Raw genomic sequence first — 20,305 nt, 5'->3', positions numbered from 1 at the left:
CTGGTGGTGCTGCTACTCACATCACTTTCCTCTCTTCGTCTGAGCCAAGGCAAAAAGTTGTAGCAATAGAAATCTGCTACCTTTTATGTGGATTATTACTACAGCTTGTCACTGGTTCCAGTTATTTGTTTCCTTGCCAAAGACTGAGGAACTTTACGTTGAGTTCCAAGTTCTGCAGCAGAGTGTGCTCTACTGATTATAAATTATTTTTATACTCCGCTTCTGGCCTGCATTCCTGATCTTAGCGCCTGTTGGTTTTTTTGAAACAACCTTTGGCAGCAGTAGGAAAATGGCAGGGAATATTTTGTTTAGCCTCTGAACTCTAGAGTGGAGCCTGCTCAGTCTCTGCAGCACTGGCTCAATCTAGGTAATTCAAAGAAGCTGAGAAAGGCTGAGGCATTCTCAAAGTGGACTGAATCTTTGGCAAATTATACAATCAAACTCTAACAAGCCCTCCACTGGGCTTATGTAAAGGGTTTTTCTTCCAAGGCTTATACTGGTTCCAAGTTTTAATGAATCTTGCCAGATATGGCAAGAGTCTTATGCTAACATGCATTTGTCATTTGTGTCCAAATTTCGATTTTCTCCTTCAGTGTTTGGAGATGCTAAAGCTACCTTGCTTTCTTCCTGTGAAAATCTCATGTTTCAGACACCTCTGATCTGTACCAGGACAAATTTGAGACCAGAAAGAAAGAGGCAAGTACACTTGTACACCAAAACAATGCGTAGATGCAAGATACAGTTGTTAGCTTAAATGTTTGCAAGAAAAGAGCCCAGTTCTTACATTGCCCCAATAGGGTAGAACATTAGAACTAGATGAGTGTCCTAATCAGCATGTGTTGGCTATCCTACACTGAATTTGAATTTATTTATTTATTTATTTATTTTTGGCATTCTGGATATCTTATTGACAAAAAGTACAGCACGGTGCTACATTCTGACAAAATGTATCTCAGTTCTACTGGTTCCAACAGTAAAAAAAAAAAAAAAAAAAAAAAAAGATAATCATTGCTGCTTTTTAAACTCTTTTTTTCCAATTTTACAGTTTTCCTCCTTTTATACATACTATTGTGGAATTCCTCAGCGTGCAGTGAAAAAATGCAAATTCGATCACGGTTCTGACAAATACATTACAAAAAAAATCCCATTTCAGACTCTATAAGGGTAGAAACAGCCTCTGTGATCAAAATCAGCACAAGCTTTCCATTGAAGTCATTGGAACTTGGATGAGGTCTTAGCTTTCACCAAAATAAATTATTTAGTCAACCTGAATGAAAGGAAAGGAAAATATGACACATGATGGTACCCAAATTTTTACTACCCGCAAAACATTTTTTTTTCACACAACTGTAGCTGATATTTTAAAAGCTATTTTCTCAGTCTTCTTTTAACCCTGCTGCACTGCCACTATTGCAATGGGTTGTTAAATGGGTATTGCAAAAAGGTTTGGGATTTTTTTCTTTTGCTCTCCCTCCCAATCAAGATTAGCCAGCTCCTAGTCAACATATGCTATATATAATATTTCTAAGGGTTTTCTAAAGACTGCAGGTTGTGTATACTCAAAAAAATCTGTATTTCTCTTGCAGTTCCAGCATAAAGTCTTGGACTGATGCCTAGAACAGACCCAAGATGTGTATCTCTCAGCATGCTCTGTCATGTGCTATTGGTTATAAAGCTTGCAATTGTTATACAGCTGGAGTAGTGCCTTAAGCATACCTTTGCCTTTCAAGGAGAAGGTTCAAACAAAACAAAACTTTTGTTCTCCCAGGAAATTTCGATGAGAATGTCAGCATGACAAAGCAAGCTTGGAATATTTTCTTAAGAGAAGATCTCGTGATTAGTATAACTTTTGTTTCTGGCAATATCTAGCTATTTGCATGGAATACTTTACAGCCATTAATTTATGTAGGCATTGGTTTATTCTCTTCCCAAATTCTTATTTTCGATTAAAAAAGGGGTGACATGCATTTTTGAACTTTTTTTTTGGCATTTTTTTCCTTCCATGTGCTGAATTTTCCAATGAGAAGAATTCCCAGATGGAACGAGAACACAGTAAGTTGGGAATAACACTGTCAAAGGAAAAGTACTGTAAAACAAAAACAAAACAACACCAGTTGTTTAGAATACAGTAAACAATTTCCAGTGCAAAAAGATTCCAGTGCTGTTATGCTCAGATCTTCTTTCTCTGTGCCTGAAAAGGTGCTATGAAGGAGAAGAGAGTCCCTAGAGAAAAGATAAATGATTTCTCAAAATCCATATAAAAGCTCAATATCAGGATTAGGAAAACATTTAGATCTTTCATCAAGCAAATGTCTTTTTCAGGGGACAATACCTACCTATACATTCTCGCCTCTACTGTAAAATTATTATCTCTCACTATGCACATTTCTGAAGAGTTAGGAAAATGTGCAGATATGTTTTGTTCTCCCATACACAATTAGAAAAATGGAAATCTGGAAGTTTTTTGTTAGATTTAATTAAAGTAAGTTGTGTTGCTTTGTCCTGGAAAGCAATGTGTAGAAATGCTCAACAGAATATGAAGCTCGGAATAGCCCTTCAAAAATAGACATTAACAGAGCTTTATAACTTAGATGTTAAAATGTCAGAAAGAAGACCTTAAATTCAAAATCATGTATGCCAGCTCTCCCGTTCTGAATATTTTGTATGCAGTAACTTGTATGTACTGCCAAGTGGATGCTGAAATGTATCTTTTCATCCGTAACGTTGCAATGGCAAGTCTTCTGTACTAAATTTATTTTGCATTTTAAAAGTTAAAAAGTTGAATGATTGCCTATTAAATTCAATACTACCACATCTCAGCTCCTGTGGAGAAGTAAATCTTAAAGGCTTGTGTTCAGTATACAACCAATTCAAACACGAACACTGTAAATGATGATGTTAGAGATTACCTTTTTATCATTCAAATTTCTCCTGTGAATCTGTCAGGGAAAGAGGTGGTTTTATAAAAGAAATAATTAGAATTGCCTTTGAAGTGAGTTGTGATCACAATCTAATAAGAAGGTAGATAAGTATTTGATGGTAGAACTAGAATTTTAACAGATGCAGCAAATCTATCTGCAAACAATAGCTTTTTCATTGGACAGCATCAGAAAACTGCTACGCTTTTCTGTTGTGGTTTCCCTCTGCTGTTGTCCACCTATCACTTTAAAATTTATCCCCTTAACAATCATTAAAACTTGAATACAAACTCTTCTCAAACTCTGTTTGTGTATACATAGTGTAGCTATTCATCACTATGATAAATGAAGGGAAGTTTCTGTTGAAAGCTGGAAATAGCCCTTTTTTTTTTTTTTTTTTTTAAACTATTTGAGCCTAATTCAAGGAAATTTATGGAATAATGCCATTACCCAATTCACTGCAACCTTCCATGAGATCACTCATGCCACTCACTTTTTCAGGCACGATGTCTCTTTATAATTCTTTGACCACTGTGGAGTCTCTCCTAGGTGCTTATTTCCTAAGTGAAGTCACTGCATCACTTAGTGAGATAAATGTTTGTGTGCACTTATTCTGAAACATGAACCTCTCCAAGAGGAGAGGAAGTAATTCAAGTTTCCAAATATTGGCAAACACATAATTTTCATTAGTTTCTTGAAGTTCTATTTCTTTCCGCACATGGTCCATACTAATGAAAAAGAAAAATAGCTTGGATAATCTGTATAACTCTATCAAATAGGAATAGACTGTTAATAAAGCACTGAAAAGAACATGGCTAAACTAAGTATATGCCAAGCTAAATTTCAAAGTCTTCAGATATGAGTGTTGCTTAAAATTGTGCAGGCAAAAACACAATCCTTCACATGAAAAAAAGGAAACAGTTACATGACATATGATCACAAGCTGGATGAAATGATTTTTGTCAAAACTTAAAATAGTAAGTAACCAGGATAAAACTGACCTTTGGTCAGTAATCATATCTGAGAAATTTCAGCTGTAAAGGTGAAAGCTTGACAAAGTTATAAATAACTGAAAAGGAAAGAAAGAAAACATTAAGAAAATTATAGCTGTCAATATGGTCTCTATCTGGAATACTATTACTGGTAGTTTTTCGATATAGCACAGACAGCAGAGTAAGGTGATCTATGGAAAAACAATCTGTCATTATTTAAGAGGAAATGAAAACTGTAGTGGAGATGAGATCATGGACCATCCAGAAGACCAACCACTGAAAAAAAAAGGGGGGGGGGGGGGGGGGAAGGTCTCTTTTAGCCAACTTCAGTGTTTTACTAAATCGACCTTTGAACCACTAAGTCATCAGTTTCCAAATATCCAGTTTCACTGGCAAATTACTCAGCAGAATATGACATGATCAATGATCTGAAAGTTTTCAGCTGGTTGTATTGATCAAATATATAAACAAAACACAACTCTCAGCTGCTCTGAGTTCACTACTGATTAAGTGATGTTTAAAGCAATTAATGAATAAATCTTTGAACACAGAAGAAAAAAGCCTAAGTGATATAAAAGAGTAAAGATGTTTATTGTTCACTTAATTAATAATCTGCTTTATAATTGATTTTTTTTAAATCATTTGACTGACAAAGCAAAGGTATGAACTATAATTACTAGCTACCTACAATTACTCATTTTTTAGATTTCCGTTACACACATCTAAAGTGCAGAAAGCAGAATCACTGTGGCTGCCAAATTCTCTTCCAAATATTGGTGACAAAAAATAAATCTCAGACAATGCCAATTATTACAAAAATGTGAAGGTTGATTACGTTTCGTACAAAAAGTCATATAAGCAAATGCTGTAGAATGCTGAGGCAGGGCTTGGGCACACAAAGGAATTATCGTAAACTAATGAGCTTCCAGGTGTCGGTCGAGCTTGGGTAACTAACCATATTCGCACTCTTAGCCTGAAGCAAATCTGAAGCAAAACAAGTTAGATTAATCTTCAGGGAGAGCACCCTCTGTTAGCAAGACCAGCCCCAAACAAGAGTCTCGTTTTCAATGAGGCACTACCTCATGAAGAACATCTACCAGATTCTCCCTTGTCCTGATCTGACAATAGGAATGATTTCAACTTTTAATTTGGGAATTTAATTTCCCTTAGACGTCAATAGAGAGATCCAAGACTCAGTTCTATCTTGCCTTTGCAGAGGAAGAGCCTATAAAACGAGGGCTGCTATAAAAGAGAGTCTTGGAAACAAATTCCACGTTGGTCTCACTAGGAAACTGAATTTATGTCTTTCTTGGCCAGTTAAGATGGGAGACAATCTAGCTGTTAGAAAATAAGGACCTGAGTTAAAGAAAATGGAGGGGGAGAGAATCTACGGTGGAAAGAATGCTGTTTAAAGAAAGGGTGAAAACTGAAAGATTAGCTTACTGTTACTCTAGTTTTATCTCTTGTAAGTACATTTTTTAATTCTTTAAATCAAAGTTCTTCTGCTTTATGTCTGCTGCTATTATTTCCCTGGAATTTCAAGTGCCTGTTTTGTTCAGCAAGTGGCTGTTAGAAATCTTGAGCTATTAAAAGATGGTGCCAATGTTAACTATTATATGAAGGATTAAATCTTAACTAAGTAGTATTAAAAAGTGACTGTATAAACCTTTAGGTTATTGGTACTTCCAAGATTTTTCAAAGAAAAGAAGACCAATATGAAGGATTAATAGTTAAGGTTATGCAAAATCCACTTAATCAGCATGGCTAATTTTAGCTTAAACTAAAGCTGCTGGCAACTCTATGCATTTTGCTTTGGGGCTTTACTTTTGAAGGGAGGGATGAACGCATTTTTGAGGTAAATCTATCTTAACTGAGAGTCTACCTAATACTGTTTAATTTCTGAAAAGGTGATTTTAATAGCATTTGCATGTAGGAAAGGAAGGAGGTCTTCAGCTGTATATCTGTAAGATCCTAAAATAAACATTATATTTTTCACATTTTTATAATATACTGTTTGATTGTAGAATAGGTAAGTTTTATAAACAACACAGTCATCAACATGGGCATCATTTATGAAGACAGAATTGTTCTTCTGATATTATATACCCTATTCAGAAAAGAGCCTAGGAAAATTGGAGCACACTCTGAAGATATGAATATAATAACTTGCCAGACTATCTGGGGTGCAAATACTGAGGATGAGTGTGTTTCACTGACAAATGCTACCTAAGCGAGGCAGATGATGTACAGAGTATCAGCTCAACCACTCCAAGCATTTTAAGCCAAAAATATAGACTTGCTAAGACTTACAGCTCTTTTATCCAGCTCCAGAATCACAAAGGATTATTCAATGTGAAGTAGTTATGATATGGTTATGCTCTTAGTCAAAATAACATGATATGAGCACTAAGTTTCCTGACCACTGAGAGTCAGACAAAATCTGGCTGCATCTCAGATTGGTAGGGTAAAATGTGGAGAAAGCAAGGAAATAGGTATTTGATGGGATTACAAAGGGCTTTTTCCTGTGGCAAAAGTGGGTAAGACTGGTGAAATAAGACTTGATTTACAATGAAGTTACTGCAATTGGAGCCCTGAGTGAAATCCAGCCGTGCTATTATTTATAGACCTAACGTAACTATGTTGAAATGTATGTCTAGATCCTAGTGCACTAATACAGTATAATTTATTTTGAAGTCTTTTTAGGCACCTTCACTTTTTTTTTTTTCTTCCTGTGTCATGAATAAATTAATTGTAATTCATAAAGCTTCACCTCCCTATGCCTGCTCTCATGCCCTGAGAAGGTCATCCCAACTTTCCATCTCTCTTAGGGTTTTCACTACTATTATTTTTTCACTGAAATCTGTTTATCAGCTAGGAGCATAAGGGGTGATATACTGGACTGGAATCAGTGCATCCACCGTTGTGTGTGTGTGGAAGTGCTTTAGAAGATACTTCAGATGAAGGACTGTGAACCCCCACTGAGCTAATGAACTTTCTCTCAGTCTAAACTAATGCTTGGAGAAGGCTTAGGCCCTGTGGACCAAAGCTGAAAATTGTATGTAATTAGGTCTCCTCACCCTGTGTAAAATTAGGTAAAGTCAATAACAGAACCAGAAGCCACTTCAAGGAAATGGGGAATCTCAACAGCAAGTCAGGAGTGATGCTCTTCCTTCTTGCAGTAAATCTAAGCTGTAATGAAGGTTATGTTTAACTCTGTCCGCTTACAGAGGTTAGAGTTTCAGCTAACTAGCTTAAGTGCTGTTAGTCGTGATACTGTACCAGCAATTGTGCTTAGCAATCTACTAAGGATTTGCATAAATACTTAGATGGCAAGCCTGCACTGATCTTGGTGTTGGCCATTTAGCCATAGACATACAGCTATTCACAGCTCTGTTATGGGTTGCCTCTACTATAGTTAGTATGTGCAAGAGCTAGTGTTCTGGTTTTTGGTTTGTTTTGAGTGCAGCATAGATGTTTTGAGAGTCTTGCATGTCTTGGATATATGTCCCACAAGAGGATCAAATCATGGCTGTTAGAAACATCTTCTTCCAGATTGCAAATAGAAATTGGAATGACTATACTCAATGAAACAGATAATGTGTATTGTAGTATTTCCCTTGGCTAAATGTTCAGTATTACAATTCTGCCTGTTTAGAATCTTCCTGTTCCTGACACCTGCTCTTAGTCAGATATGGCCTTCGATTTTTGGTTTAGGCCATTGTGTAATGGATCACTGTGCAATACTCTTCACTGCACCTCAGAAGAAACTGTACCTCTTTGATGGAAAAAAATGTTGGTAGAGATTTGTGAGAGGTGTCTTTGAAAATAAATTATGCTGATAGCTCACTTAAGAATCTTCAGATTCTGGCCTTTCTGTTTCTCACTAAACTGGCACTTGGAGAATAGTAATTATGAGCAATGAGAATTTGAGCCTGAAATTTCTTACACTGCTGTAACTGAAATCTCTTCACCTCCATCATACCACAAAACCCCTATCTACTTTTTTTTTTTTTTTTCCTTCTGGAAGCACTCAGAAAGAACATATCTATAACCATATTAATATTTGTCACCTTGTTTTCTTGTTTTACATTCTTACATATGATTAAGTGCCAAATGCATTTCTATGGGGTTAAAACAATTAAAACAATTTAAAGCTCTTGGAGAACTATTTATCTGTGTGTGTTTGTATATACATGGTTACACTACAACTTCTCATTTATAAAGGAAAAATGTACCCTTCTAAATCTTCTAGGAAACATTCCTTAAAACATATTTTGAGCTATAATCTCTGACCAGACCTCCCGAAGTAAGATGTTGTATGGTTCTTTTAAGTAAAAATATTGTTACTTATGAATAAATCTGTCTAGTTATGCTATAACAAATTATTTTAATTCTAGAATAGAAAGTCAAGTATTTAAATCCATTATAACTTATAAGGAAGAACAGTAAACTTAAGAGTACAGAGGTTTACGCAATCTCTACCCTGTGTGAGCTGCTTCAAAACACCAGTGTGTAAAAGAAGATGGTAATTAGCTGGCATGTAAGAATGGGGACATCTGATTGAGTACACCCTTCCCAGGAACTTTTGTAAAAAGTGCCTGACACACTGCATCATCAGAAGGAAGTACTGGTGCATGTGGACTTCCTAAGTGGAAGAGTACTGAAATATCTTCGTAGCCTCTGACTTGGAATTTGAAGTCTTATAATGTCTACTGCCAGGAGAAACTAATTTAATAAATCTCATGTCTTCTATTTTGACACAGCAGCGGCATCTGTAGCCATAGGTGTCTCCAGTAATAACAATTGCACAGTCATTTGTATTTACTTTCTACTATACTCATTGAAAAAAAAAATTCCTCTCTGCAATCTCCCTTTGTTCTCAGCAAGTACTATTTTCCATCTAATTAATATACACAGGTATTTGTAGGTTATTAAGCTTTGTTTTTATTCTTTTCTATGAAATGAATATGCCTGTGAGTTATTGAGAAATTGAGTTATAAAGAGAAAAAAACTAAATCCATTCATTTTTATTATATGTTTTGGACTCTTAAATTTATCTTCAGGTAATATTGAAATTGTATTAGTATGCACATTGAGGTAGCATTCATCATGGAGGGGAACAGAGTTACCTTATTTTTTGCATCTTTACTTGCCATACTTTAACTGAAGAAACTTAATGAAATACTTCTCTATACCTTTAAATATAAGCATCCAATCTTGTAACCCCAATCTATTTAATGATATTTTATCCTTGCCCTTTTAAACATTAATTATTCAAGTCATGTGGTACTTTGCTGAAATTAGAAGGCACAGTGCTTGTGAGTGCAAAGCCGTTCCTGATGAAATCAGAAGTGATTTTGCATTTTTTTCCAACTTTAATGCTATGTGGACAATGTTAAGGGTGCAGAAGTGACTGTGACAGAAGTTTTACTGACTAGGATTTTATTTGTTGCCTATATCTTACTGGTTCTAATCAATATACATTAAAATAAGCACTACTGCAATCTGTATGGACAGACAAAATCAACTGTTAACACAATGGTATTTGCTTTTTCTCGTGTAAAACACTTTTTTTATTGCATCTCCTTATTCTCCATGCTTTGGATTTCTTTCTTTTACACATGATGTCTCCTTTCAACACTATATTTCTACTCTAGTATCTAAAATACATTTGTTATCTTCTCTTGTTAGATCTGATTAGTGCACACTGTTCAGGTTTGTGCTACCCTTCTTACTTGGGAAGATAGTTTCATAAGAATCTCGAAAACTAACCTGATAATCCTTCTTTAAGATTTCTAAAAAAAAAAAAAAAAAAAGAGGTTCCTTTCCCTTAAAAGCTATGAAAAATCTTGACAATGTTGATGAAGCTGATGTACTTGCTACAATTGCTGTCTATAAAGCTTACAAAGAATTCTCAGATATCTTGGGCTCTCGCATCTCTGGCAAATATTGTCTCCAGTCACATCTCAGTGATCAGCTTTTGGGACAAGAACAAGATTTTGTTTTATTTTCCAAAATATTCTCTTACGTGTCAAAATGCGTAGGTGGCTAACTACCAACAGTGTGCCTATTTGCTGTGGTAAAACAAATGAATAAACATAAGATTCTTTATTATGTTTCATAAAGAAAACAGAGCAAAAGTTCTCAGAGACTTGATGCTACTAGACATTTTTCTCAGTCACAACAACAGGGCATAAACATTTCATGAATCATGCAATTTTTAGATGGACAGAAATATCAGTCAACAGAAGCAACGTCAATAAATAAATTTGAGATAATCCTGCAGTAATCAAAGCTCTATTTAGATATGCTCTGGAGTATTTAATATGTCTAAATAAAGAAACTCAGCTGTGTAGCAGAAAAACGATGCTGATGTAAGGTATTTGGTGCTGGCATGGAACCAAAATGGATGACATTTCTGCTGTTCTGCTCAGTTTCTTTATTTAGGTGTTTCTTACGCTAGATGCTGCTTTATGATAGTTTTCTTTTTTTTTTTTTTTTTTAAAAAAAAAAGGCAAGCAAAACACCCTTCAGGTCTAAATTGATCTATGTGGGATGTCTGATCATCTAAAATGTTTTTGATCTCTTCCTGGCTACCAGCTCAACTGTTCATTAAGATTCTCAGTGTTTGATTTATTTACCTGTGTAGTCAATTTATGGTGGTTTCACCTAATCCAACTTGATTTGGCTTCTTTCTAAGAATGCAATGAGCAACCATTATCAGTGTCTTACTAATATTAAGAAGTTCTGTGTCTACCACTTTTCCTTTATGCATTCGTTATTCTATTAAAAAAACCAATTAGTTTGTTTTCACTTGATTTGTGCTTTTTACAAATGTGTTACCAATTTATCACTGTATTTTCTTCAAGCTGTTTACATACTGATTGCTCTTGCTTTGCTAATCGTTTTAGTTATTTGTCAGGTATTGAAGTTAAATTTAGTGGCCTATAATTCTTCATCTTTCCTTATCCCTCACTTATTCTTTTCTTTAAAATTTTAATATAAATTTAACCCCAATCCTCCTTGGTCTCCAGAGGCAAAGAAGTAAGTGGAGACAGATTTTTAATTAAACAGTAAACACTAAGTAAGACTTGACTAATAAAACCTACTTTGAGCAATAAATGACTTCAGTGGGCAAAGGAGAAAGTTGTACGCAAACTGGATGAGAGGAATGGATTCTGTCTTTGGCCTACAAGGCCATACCCTCTCTTGTTGCCCATACTTCTTGTTTTCCGTAAGTGTGCATATCTGCAGCAAGGTGAAACGTTGGCGCTGCTGTTTGCGTATTATTTTTGGATCATGAATCAACAAATTACAGATTGTTGCTCTAGCCAAGCTAGAGCTAGGGCTACAACATCAGTGTTACAGCACTACAGGAAGAAATAGCATGACAAGAGCCAGAAATGATGTAATGTTTGGCTTTATATGAGAAGGAAAAATTAAGTCCTATCAAGACAAAGAAAATAGGTACTGTTTGAAAAGGGCAGAGTAATATAAAATATCTGGTTCTTAAGTAGCTGAGGACTGATTCACAAAGACATTTATTACTTAAATCTCATCAGCTCTCTGGATGTTGGCCTTAAACTCAATGTTCAGCTGCAAACAGCTAAACATTTTAAAGGACAGTAAATCTGTCTATTATTCTTTTAGCTAACACAATTTAACTCTCTTTAAACACTCCCTGTTTCCAAAGACTGGACAAGATTATGAGGCCTGTGCTCTTTCAAGGCAGTTACTGTCATCAGCTCCCTCAATATTCAGCTTTCAAGGAAAAGAGCTCACAGGATAATCACGACATGAGAGGGAACTATGGAAGAGCCCTTACCAATGCTATTTTATTCCTGCAGCAAATATTGAGATATATTAAGTTTCTATCAGATTTGAAGCTAGCCAGCAACAGGTAGTTGACACATTTGACATGCAGTGTGTGCAAAAACTACAACACAGCATTGCAAACTTATGGGAGCACAGCCTGGCTGCAAGATGATGCAAAATAGGAACTAATGGACAAATGTAGCAGGTCTGCATAGGAAAGGAGAAAATACAGTTCAAAACTACATACTTCATATTTGGAAGTCTTGTAAAAATAACACACTTGGTTTTGAGTCATCACTGTGACCATGAAGAATGTCGTACATCTATGAAGGATTCATTTTTTTTGCAGTGCTCAATTAACCTGTAGCTGAGACTCCAAGGAGAGTCTGCTAAGCATAGCTCTTACTCAGAGATGTTCGCTTTAATATGTCTTGTAAAGCTGAGTGAATTCCAGGGAGCAGAAGTGGTAGTACTGTTGTGACAATATTCAGAGCATAATGACTTGTATGAATTTTTAATCTGGAAAAGTATAGCAAAAGTCAACACAGGATTTAATTGTTCAACAGAGAATAATTATAAATTAACATCTGCCATTTTTTTAAGTACACCTCTTAAATGTATTTGAGCTTGTTCTTTCTTGACACAAAGTTTGAACAATTCAGGTAACTTCACAGATGTAATTTCTCTCAGTGCCATTACACCATACCAAACAGCATTCTGGTTTAAAAGAAATCAATGCTATACGTTTACATTAAGATACATGTTATCTGGGTTAAGTGTTCAGTAATTAATACACCTAATGTTTCCTTACACTGAGATGTTTCTCATGTGTCTCATTACAGATTTAGTTCTGGTACTATGAAAAATTTTAATTTTCAATCTGAAAAAAGTAATGATGCATGATAATGATGGATAATATATACAGGTTAATAATACAGATTCTTTAGGATTGTAGCACATCAACTTGCAAGGAACCTAGATCAGGTTGTTTGGGACCTTATCTTGTTCTTTACAAATTCTTATCCAACACAGGAGTTGGTTCTGCTTAGAGCTGGAGTTCAACCAAATGACCTAAAGAGGTCCTTTCCAACCTAAACTACACCATGATTGTAACCTGAAAATTGCAGATTTCAAGTGGGAACTGTATTGGGAGGAAGAGCTGGAGTGCTGTTCTGTTTTACTTGTGGTTTGCCTGTTAGATGTTGTTATAGCACCAATGCAACAGAACTCTCAGACATCAGAAGTTTTATTCAGAAATAACGAGTCTTTCATGCAAAAATAACATGCACTATGGGAAGCAGCCTGCTGTGCTCTTTCTATTTAAAAATTTACGTGCATCTTCATATTGCCACATACACAGATATATACAGGTATTCTACCTAGACAGGACAAAGAACTCAAAGTAGATCTACAAAACCAAACACTGCTCAGTGGGCTCCTGAACACTGATTCTCAAAGGACAATGGCAGGAAAACAAAACACAGACAGTGGAAATATAGAAGGAATTATGAGTGTGAACAAAGAAGTCATATGGCCTTGATGAGACTAGTATTGGAATATTGTATGTAATTTTGGTGACTGTGATTTTTTTTAAGATATGTTGAGAAACTGTAGAGACTGAAGAAATGATTCACAAAAGGGCTGGCAAGCCTTCTGTATGACAGAGACTGGCTTTAAAAAGACTGAGAGGTGATATAATCAGGATATATGGATAAAATAATGAGAATTAGATACAGGGTGCTGAAAAATGCCTTTATAGTTATACAATATTCTAAAAATATAAACATGAAGGCAGAAAAGTTCAAACTGGTATGTTTACTATAAAACTGAAGGTAAACAGTCATTGGGAATGCATTCTGAAGAGAAGCAATGGCTTGTCTAGCTCTGGATGTTCTCAGAAATATTTTGCTAGAGAGCTTGAATTGGATATAACTTACTGAGGTCAATACAGGCTTTTGATGTTTTTTTGTAGTATATGTTAGGCGGCATGACTCAACAGTTTTTTCTGGCATTAGTTTCAGTGAATCTTGTCCCTTTCTCCAATTACACAACTTGGTTCACAGATCAAAACACTCTGATGCCAGTTATTGCTCATTGCTATGCAGTCTTTATCAAAAAATAAAAAATCTAAAGTCTAAATCTAGCATTATGCTAGCTTCTCACATTTGTTATTCAGAAGACTGCAAGGGATACAGTTACTATTAAATCAATTCTGTGGTGATCCTGATTCATTTAGAGAAGAAATGTATTCAGTAAATTTTCAGTCTTACATCTCATCCTGAGAGATGGCCATTTTGTAAACTCACAATGTGCAAATCCCACAGCCGAATTTTTATTCAATGATTTTAATGAACTGCTGAATGTCAGTTCTTGCAGTCAAAAGAGTTTACCTTTCCTAAACAAATATGTGATATTTTATTATCTTCAGGTAATGCTAATGACACTGGAAGGAAATGGGAGAGAATCTTTAATATTGCTATTAGCAGAGAAGCTTGGCAGAACGTGATTCACAGATATGCAGAGCACCTAGTAACTATATTCTAAATGAAACAAATTTACTCAGTCTTTAAGACTAATTTTAATGAAAAAATATGAAACAAAGATCAGATCTGCTGGGAAAATAGGTAACCTTTTAAATTAATGTTCCCTGAGCCACAATTAATTTAGATTTAATAGGACAGTTAATGTATGTTATTTGAATACTGATTATTAAACATTCACAAAGGATTAAAAGTTATGTAATAGATTCATAACTGTGAAATTGATATGGACCTATTGCATAGCCATAATACTCTGCAAATATGTTTGAGTATGCAGTTGCTATTTATTTAATATATATTAACTGTTTTATGAAGTCTAAATTAAATACTTAAATCTCAATTGAAAATGTTTCTGTGAAATACAAAACAGAACATGGGATATGTTTAATGTGCTGTGTTTATCTAGATAAAATCCCGTTGCTTCAAAAACAACAAAAAAGTGAATAGTCTGTGCGGCCTGCTTGAGTAAAGGTTTTCAATGGATAGTTTCACTTGAAATGCCTATGGAAGTGAGTGGATGTCAGGATGATGAAGTATCCAAAATGCAGGATCCAGAAATTTTGCTGATGTTGACATGAAAATCCTTTGTTTTCCCAATCTCCTTCCTCCTCGAGAAGCAAACCTATAATGATGTATTAATTGCTGTTTATTATGCTTCCTATTGCTTCATTTTTTATGGCTTGTGGTTGCTTAACAGAAGTAAAAGTAATCCTATGGATAAAATGTATTGGGATAAAAGATCACTGCAAGTCTTACTGCAGATTTTTTTGAATGTTTTTATTGTAATTGAAGGTGGCACAAAGATCACTTCTCTAATGACAAGAGCGCTAGCTCTGCAACCAGATGAGCATGCTATACCTACTGCTGTGGCTCCACCTGCTGAAAGGTATGGGTTTGAGTTCAGAAGGAGTACCATGGTAAAACACATTGCTTCTCCTATCCACTTACTGTTTTTTAGCATCTCTGCATGGTACTGTGTCTACTTAGCATATAGGGTGTAGATGTATCTTGGTTACTTGACAACAAGAAGAACACAGCCTCTGTCTCAAAGGCAACTTGTACCTCTTGCCTCCAACAGGCCTGTAACTCCTGCTCTATCAGCTGGATCTGGATGTAGGTACACCTCCGAGCCCCGATGTGTGGCTGGGCTGGCACAGTCCTGTAGGACATTGTCTGAGCTACAGTCCCATGTCAGTACGGTACTCTGAAATCACTTGCCTCTGGCCAGCGTAGCCTTTTTATTTCAACTACCATATTAGCCTTTCTCATTATTTTTTTCTTCAGAGTTTTCTGCCTCAATTTGAGGCACTTTGCAGGGGAAGAAAAAGAGAATCTCTTGCTTCAGGCACCATTACACAGCCAATAAAGTTGGGACTTTTCTAGAGTTAATGTTCTGTAAAATCTAAGGTGATAAGATTTGGGAACGCAGGAAATTCTTCAAAGTATTCATGTTAAGGAAGTTTAACTTCTGAACCATTTGAATGCTTAAGCATCAGACAGCTTTTCTTTCATATGCATTGTTCACACAACAGTGCAAATCCCCATCTATCTGGCTAGACATAATCACTACCATCTTGGAATACCATTTCCTTCTTTTCAGCCATAAGCACTGATGTGTTAGTAACAAAGTAGTTCAGCTTGTATTTTCCCTGCTAATTCTACTCCCTTCCCTAAATCTGTGTCTTTGGATCCTACTTTCATTATAACATCTTTTAGAGTATTTAATGACATATGACAAGGAATAGAAGGAAAACTACTTTATTTCCATTTTTATTAGTAGCTTATTGCTTGGAAGTCTATTAATGCTGAGTAATGTGCCTAACAGATGCCAATCTTTTCAGAAGGGGTTAAAGTGACAGTTACACATTTTAGCAACATTTTCAATGCAAGGTCTTACAAGAACTGCATTTACTTCTTCCTCGCACATGCAGATATATATTTCTATAACTTTTTTATTTTTATTTTATTGAAAATTCACATTGGATATATAAAAAGCCAAGAGGTTTCAAAGTCACATGAAACATTTATTTGGAGGCCAAATACTAAAAAAGTGGTAATTGGATAGCATGTCAGAAAGAAACCTGGCACAATATATTTTACACATTTCTTTGCAGTGTACATTGCTTTCAAAAATTTAGCAATGAGACTGTATTTCATAGTCAGTCTTCCACCTACAATTATAGACAGCAGAGGAGGAATGAGATCCCTGCATGAGTCTGCTGAATCCACATGGTACTTTTTTTTCCCTTTGCTCAAGGCAAAGAAAAATCAAGCATGAAAATCTTCAGGGCCGACTGTTCTTTCTGCAGAAGTGCATCTGGTGATATTTCAGGTTTTAACATACAAAATATCACTGTCTAATTCTGGCTTAATTTGGGATTTACTGAAAACCAAAACCAGAGACTTCTAAATAAACAACTTAGAGAGCAGTCTCCTTTTAAGCATTTCCAAAAAGTTTTCCATAAGAAGTTCACAAACTAAGCCAACTAATGTTTGGGGGTCTGCCAAAGCATTCTTGAAATACTCACGTCTACTTAAAGGAACAACCAGGTAAAGGGAAGTAGTGTTTCTCCTCAGTTTTCCCAACTGAGTCTAAAAACTATAATTTCACCCAGTTATATATACTACTGACACTGAAGATCCTGACCCTCGAACACAGCAGTACCCAAGTTTGTTGTGTCCAACATGACGAACGTCAGCTACGCATCTGGGAACGCCTGTGTTTGTCACAAGCCAACAGCAGAGCTCGGACAAAGTAAGTGAACTGACAGAGGCAGAGATGTAATACTACAACCTACAGTTGCGCAAGATGTACTTGTATAAAGGTGACTCTGTGCCTGCTTGGATTTAGTGGTTAATAGCAAGCCAGTGTGTGTGCCAGCAGTTATCATCACCTCTGTCTACTTGGAATAGCAAATAACCACAGTATTGCAGACATAGCTAAGAGCAACCAAATGCTTCCTCTTCCTTGGTGATTGCTGTAGCAAACAAAACATATGTCCCAATCCATTAAGGAAAGAGATGAAATGTGGTAGGTAGAACACTCCATGGCAGTGAGAAGTAGGGGCAGCATGATGGTCCCTTGTGAGGAAAATTAGGGAGCAATCATTTTGATGAAGGTGATGATAGCTCAAGAAAAATGTGCAGGGATGTGAAATCTGAACTGATAAAAGCAATGGACAGGAGTAAGCAAAGTAAAGAATCAGAATGAAAGACAGAAAAAAAATCACTTAAGAGCTCCTATTTATCTCTCTACCCTAAGGACACATGAAGGATTTGAAGTGCTGCCAAAACTATCTTTGTTTACACATAAATGCTGATAAGAATTTCCTTCACCCTCCCCTACTTCCCACCCCCTCTTCCTAATTTCTTGGGTACAAAAATTTTGTAATTAGTAAACTAGAATGAACAGAGAAAAAATTAATTTTCAAAACTGAATGTGTTAGTGGTAGATTTTATGAAGGGACGGAAAACAGCGAAAAAAGGACAAAGCATACTTGTTTGCAATCTGGAAGCAAAACACATTTTAAAAAGTTCAAGTTTCACCTCAAGTAAAGCATTACCAACACCACCAAGATTACCAACACTGACAGAGGATTGCAGGACTGAGGGAAAGAAAGGTTAGGGGTTTTTTTTTGTTTGTTTAATTCATTGTTTAAGAAAAAGCAGCATAGATTGCAGAAAGAGAGAATATTTTTGAGTAGTTACTACTCCTACTATGTCCTGTAAATTTTGGGTACAGTTTTCCATCTTTTTTGCAGCCATATCACCTGCTATAAGATATTGCCTCCCCCTACAAATCTTGTCTTTAAGTTATATATTCTGGTTTACTTTACTGCTAAGACAGGAGATTGTGCTCCCTTTGCTAGTATTCTTGCCTTGTTCCGACACTGGTAATCTTTTAGTCCTTCCCTGAGCTGATTCAACTCCATAACCTGTCAGAAAACAGAAAACAAAGGAGAAAGGAAAAAAAAGGTAGGTTAATTGTTGAGTTGAATGGGTTTATTGTACAATCAGATTACTACCACAGGTAGACCAAGAGACAGGGTATATAACCTAAAAGGTAAAAGGGTTGTGGGAAATCTAGGAGGAACAGGACTTTCTGGTTTTTGAAGCAGCTGCAGAACATAATTTCATCCTTATATCCTTAGACCACCACAACTACAATACAGGTAGTGATCTAATGAATGTGGGAAAAAAAATTACATTTCAAAAGAGAAAAAAAAGTTGAAATATGTTAAGTGATTCCTGTGAGACATGTTTTGGATGAAAAGCTTTTCTGAGTCAATGTAAAAAAATACTTTTTCAAATCTTTGGCAGAAAATGGAAGTTGCAGTATTTGCACAATGGAGAAAAGGGTAAAAGCACAAGCCTTCAAGAACAGCCTTTTGCTTAAAGCTTTCAAGCCTTTTGAAAACAGGTGAGGAACAATATGCTTTGGAATTAGATTCACTGCAGAAGCAGAGTAACTAAGAAAAGACAACAAAATAAAATTCAACAAATCACTTCGAGGTTTCAATAGTACCAGTTTAAACAAAGGCATCACTTAAAATGGTAGGAGATTTGCAGCTGGGAAACATAGGTAGAGACCTTAGCAGGGGTGAGCTCAGAGAAGTGGTGAGAACAGAGCAGATTGTTGAGAAACACCAAGGTCAAGAAACAAGTGAATCTATAAAATAAAAGGAATGAAAGTGGACAGGACATTAATACGAAAAATAGTGGTGAGAATTTGTCTCTTCAGGATTATGGGAAAATCAAGAGTTAAAATGGTCTACGACTGCAGTCACCAGAAGAAATAGTTCCTCGTCACCACTTCTGTCATCACCTTTACGTTATGAGACAATGTAGATCACCTCCCTGATGCAACTGCAAACTAATGTGGTCTAAACAATGAATTACCACAAATGCAAGGCAAGGGAGAAGAACAAATAGCTGCAGAAAAAAATGGGAATGTTCTCTTCAGTAGCACTGAAGTGCAATCTTGATTAGCAACGCTGAAACTGAGGTGATGCTAAGCCAAAACTCTGGTGGTGCTGATGGTTTGAAGTGACATACTCTGCCAGAAGCAGCAGCTCCACGTCTCCATGTTGACCTTCACATGTTGTGCTTCAGCCAGCACTTACCTTTATGTAGCTGTGCAGTGAACCATACCGTAGAACTGACATAGGTAAAGGCAGAAGAAAGTAGAAAACGTGAAGAGCTGCTTAACTCCAGACTAATTCTGAGTAGAAAAGTTATCTTGGGCCATGTTTTGATAGAGTAAATCCAGATATAAAGCTCCTGATAGCAGGTCAAAAATAATGGGGCTCCATGATGCAAAGCACTGATCCAACAGAAATTCACTTTCCAGTTTGAATTTGTTTAAAACAAAGCCTCAAACTGAAGAATTGACTTTATACTGCTGAGCTATATGCTGATCAGATATATATTTCCTTATGGTTGCCACAATAGCATCATAAGAGCACAGACATTGTCATTTTGTATTTCATGTCCTGACCTAATTTGGTTCAAGTATAATTGTGACTTCGCATCTCATCCAGTTCAGGCTGGTCCTGCTGAGTGACTCAGTGACTAATATTAAAGTTCAAGGAACTATGGTCTCTTTGGTCAACAATTCATTAAGTGAGACAGGCTCCATTTTGATTTGTAAGAGGCCATAAAACAGAGGAGAGAGCGCATGGTGGTAGGTAAAGAGTATCCACGACACGCCCAAGTAATTTTGATGCTGTTACTGAAACCTTGTTCCACCTGCCACAATCCACAACTCCAGTTGTCCACCTTTATCTTTTATTAGGTTGCATCTAAAACTGGGCTGCAACCTGAGGTGTTCCAGATCATTTCAAGGAAACAGTATGCTAAAGATTTTCTTATCCTCATTGTGGCAGCTGTCAGTGCCAATACCTAGCATTGCATTTCTCTGTAACAATGGGTATTTTGAAGGGTGTTACTTGCCAGCACTCTTCTGCAACGATGTGGCTTTGTGAGTTCTTAGTTAGGGACCAACAACTTCCCATTGGTTCTGGAAAGTTTTCCTTAAACT

The 20,305-nt window shown here is 36.1% G+C and overlaps 1 pseudogene; it reads right to left on the bottom strand.

Moving 5' to 3' along the window:
* The window catches only part of LOC106033453 (cytosolic beta-glucosidase-like), a 37,998-nt pseudogene extending 18,568 nt beyond the window's left edge, over window positions 1-19,430 (bottom strand).
* Window positions 19,431-20,305: the final 875 nt, after the last annotated feature.

Source organism: Anser cygnoides, chromosome 4, assembly GCF_040182565.1.
Source record: "Anser cygnoides isolate HZ-2024a breed goose chromosome 4, Taihu_goose_T2T_genome, whole genome shotgun sequence".
Lineage (NCBI taxonomy): Eukaryota > Metazoa > Chordata > Aves > Anseriformes > Anatidae > Anser > Anser cygnoides.
Note: the sequence above shows the minus strand (reverse complement) of the source record. Positions and strands in the feature narration are given on the sequence as shown.